General features: G+C 40.4%; 1 protein-coding gene across 1 annotated transcript in view; it reads right to left on the bottom strand.

Moving 5' to 3' along the window:
• Positions 1-3863, bottom strand: part of STPG1 (sperm tail PG-rich repeat containing 1) — a 47651-nt gene extending 43788 nt beyond the window's left edge. Inside the window, exon 1 of the mRNA XM_030538829.1 lies at positions 3814-3863. The gene's annotated coding sequence lies outside the window, so the exon portion shown is untranslated. The remainder of the gene's footprint in view (positions 1-3813) is intronic.
• Positions 3864-3991: the final 128 nt, after the last annotated feature.

Here is a 3991-nt window from a genome sequence, read left to right on the forward strand (position 1 = left end):
AGTGGAAAAAGCACTGGAAGCCATATGTCCTGGTGTTGAAAAGGGTTTTGGCAGGAGTCGCTACATACTATATTTATAAACTATGAAAGTGAAAATATTAAAACATATAGTAAAGGGGCACTGGCGACATTTCCCACACAGTTTCAACTGGAAAGAGAATCTTCCATTGTTCAGTAGAATTTTGCTGTAGTACATTGTTAAACTGTTACTATATTGCATTCTGAAGTGGCTGCATTTCATCATTAGGTGAAATTATTTTTATTATAGAGATTGCAATCAACTTGTGTTTTAGGATCAAAGGAACTATATAAATATGCCCCTGCAGAATCAATTGATAGAGATAGAAAAGAACTATTGGATGCATTATAGTCCCTGTATAAGGACAGAATATATTATTGGCCCTAAGAGAGGAAGTATTACATACTAAATTGATACTGCATTTGATCACAGCCATAAAGGCTATGATAATAAAGGATAACTACATACTGCCTCTGTTGCTGCAGCATTTAAATGGCAGAATTCCTTGCCTACAGAAGTGAAATTGCCTTTCTGAGAATGCTTTGCTTATCATCCTTCCTCCCATCACAGGAGAGCCTTTCTTTGAACACATGTAAATGAGAAAGCTAGTAGGGGAGATCAGACTAAAGTTCGTTTCTGCCCTTCCTTGGCCATAGGTAAACTTTAGAAGAAAGCATTTAAATCAAGGTAAGTACAGCACTTGAAATTGAAATTCTGGCCTGCTATGGAAATTCTCCCCATAGCTGCAGAGTGAGAACAAAAATGATCAACAAAAGGTTTTTAGCATTGGTGAAATCAAACAGCAATTTTTATTTGCCTCTCATGGAAGACAAAAGTACAGGCAAATATTTGTATGCACTTGGTTTGGATATAAACTTAGGTAACCATATGCAAATATATCACGAAGTTTGGGCAGCCAGGGGGTTAGACAATGAATCTCATCAATGGATTGTTTTTACTTTGTGATAGAAGGAATATGAATTCCTGCAGGTCCCTCTTTTATTGTGCTGTTTGTTCCCAAACCCTACCTAAAAATGTGAGGGGACAAAATGAAAATTTTATTGTGAACTTTTAGCTGTGTTAGTATGGATGAACATCATAATTAATAAAATGCTAACAACATGTCATATAAACATTGTGGAACCCCATTTCATATAATTCTTTTACAGTTGTCCATTTCCAGCTAAAATGTAGGTTAGCTGTTACACATGCAACAGAGGAAAATATGGTTTTGTTTTTACATAATACTACTTTTTAGAAATTCTGAAAACTTTTGTAGTAGACTCTGCTTCTTGAGATTTGAATTCTAATTTCAAAGAGAATGTAATGGAAGAAGGAAATTTCTGATATAAATTAGGGCTGTCAAGCGATTAAATAAATTAAATCATGATTAATTGCACTGTTAATAATAGAGTACCATTTATTTAATTTTTTTATTTTTCTACATTTTCAAATATTGATTTCAATTACAACACACAATGCAAAGTGTGCAGTGCTCACTTTATATTTATTTTTGATTACAAGTATTTGCACTGTAAAAACCCAAAAGAAATAGTATTTGTCAATTCACTTGATCCAAATACTGTAGTGAAATCTCTTTATCATGAATGTTGAACTTGCAAATGTAGAATTACGTAAAAAAAAAACTGCATTCAAAAATAAAACTGTAAAATTTTAGAGCCTGCAAGTCCACTCAGTCCTACTTCTTGTTCAGCCAATTACTCAGATAAACAAGTTTCTTTACATTTGCAGAAGATAACGCTGCCTGCTTCTTATTTCCAGTGTCATCTGAAAGCGAGAACAGGCATTCGCATGGCACTGTTGTAGCCAGTGTCGCAAGATATTTATGTGCCAGATGTACTAAAGAGTCATACGTCCCTTAGTGCTTCAGCCACCATTCCAGGGGACGTGTGTCCATACTGATGATGGGTTCTGCTCAGTAACAATCCAAAGCAGTGCAGACTGACGCAAGTTCATTTTCATTATCTGAGTCAGATGCCATCAGCAGAAGATTGATCTTTTTTGGTGGTTTGGATTCTGTAGTTTCCACATTGGGGTGTTGCTCGTTTAAGACTTCTGAAAGCATGCTCTATACCTCATCCCTCTCAGATTTTGGAAAGCACTTCAGATTTTTAAAACTTGGGTCAAGTGCAGAAGATATCTTTAAAAATCACATATTGGTACCTTCTTTGTGTTTATTGTGAAATCTGCCACAAAAGTGTTTCTTAAAATGAACATATGTTGGATCATCAGCTGAGACTGCTACAACATGAAATATATGGCAGAATGCAGGTAAAAGAGCAGGGGACATACAATTCTTCCTGAAAGGGCTCAGTCTCACATTTAATTAAAACATTTTTTTAATGAGCGTTGTCAGCATGGAAGTGTATCCTCTGGAACGGTGGCCGAAGCATGAAGTGGCATAGGAATGTTTAGCATATCTGGTACATAAATACCATGCTATGCCATCTACAAAAGTGCCATAAAATGCCTGTTCTCACTTTCTGGTAGCGCTGTAAGTAAGAAGAGGGCAGCATTATCTCCTGTAAATGTAAACAAACTTGTTTGTCTTAGTGACTGGCTGAACAAGAAGTAGTACTGAGTGGACTTGTAGGCTCTGAAGTTTTACACAGTTTTCTTTTTGAGTGCACTTATGTAACAAAAACAATCTACATTTGTAAATTTCACTTGCTTGACAAAGATTGCACTACAGTACTTGTATGAGGTGAATTGAAAAATACTATATCGTTTTTACAGTGCAAATATTTGTAATAAAAATAATATGCACTTTGATTTCAATTACAATACAGGTTACAATATATATGAAAATATAGAAATACATCAAAATGTTCAATACATTTCAATTGGTATTCTATTGTTTAACAGTGTTACTAAAACTCAGATTAATCTCAATGTTTTAAATCACAATTCTTTTTTTTGGTTAACTGCAATTAATTGACAGTCCTAATATAAATTTTAAGTTCCTAGGGGCAGGGACTGACTCTCACGATGTGTGTACAGCACCTTGGGCAACGGCGACATTTTTAGTGGAGACCTCTAGACCGTATTGTAATAAAAATAAATAACGAAACTGGGAAGAAGTCAGAATGGATTAGCAGGTTAGAGGGAAAGAGAAACCTGTGTGTGTATATGAACACACAATATGGGAGGGAGGTGTTTACACATACACAGAATATGACAGGGGCCTAGAAATCTTCCTGTGTTTCTGTATACACACTGTGGTAGAGTCCCAAAGACTGCAACAACACTGCGGTCAGTACATTAGAATTATTTTTAAGGGTTTGCTAGCTCCGCATACCCCGTCTTTAGTGATAACAGTGTTTAGCACTGACCCAGGCTCAACCCAGGGACCCCCACACCCCTTCTGCGAGGGATGGAGCTGCTGCAGCTTCAGCTTGTCCCAGCTTCATCCATGACTCCAGCCAGGGCTCTGCCCTCCGCTAAGGTGTCCAGCTCCCCAGTCCCTTCCCCACATTACACCCCAAGGCCCCTTTAGCCCGCCCCTCCCCCATATGACGCCCCAAGACAAGGCCCCCTATAGCCCAGCCTATCCCCCATATTACGCCCCAAGGCAATGCCCCCTTTAACCCAGACCTCACCACCTTACCCCCCCAGGGAAATGCCCCCCTTAACCCAGCCCCCTCCCCCTCACTGCCCCCCCCGGAAATGTGCCCTCAACGCAGCCCCTCCCCCTCACTGCCCCCCCGGAAATGTGCCCTCAACGCAGCCCCTCCCCCACACTGCCCCCCAAGAGGGTGGGGGGCGGGGCTACACCTCATCCCACTTCCCACGGGAGTGGCTCCTCACAGTCAGGCGAATATCTGGCGACGGCGGACAGGCAAGAGCCGGCGCATGCGCAGGAAGCGCCCTCCCCCCCCACTCGCTCCTTTCCATCCGGGTCACACTCCCTCCCTCCCGCTTTGGCGATGCGGGGACGGGAGCGCGCCCGTTC

Source organism: Gopherus evgoodei, chromosome 20 (assembly GCF_007399415.2).
Source record: "Gopherus evgoodei ecotype Sinaloan lineage chromosome 20, rGopEvg1_v1.p, whole genome shotgun sequence".
Classification (NCBI taxonomy): domain Eukaryota; kingdom Metazoa; phylum Chordata; order Testudines; family Testudinidae; genus Gopherus; species Gopherus evgoodei.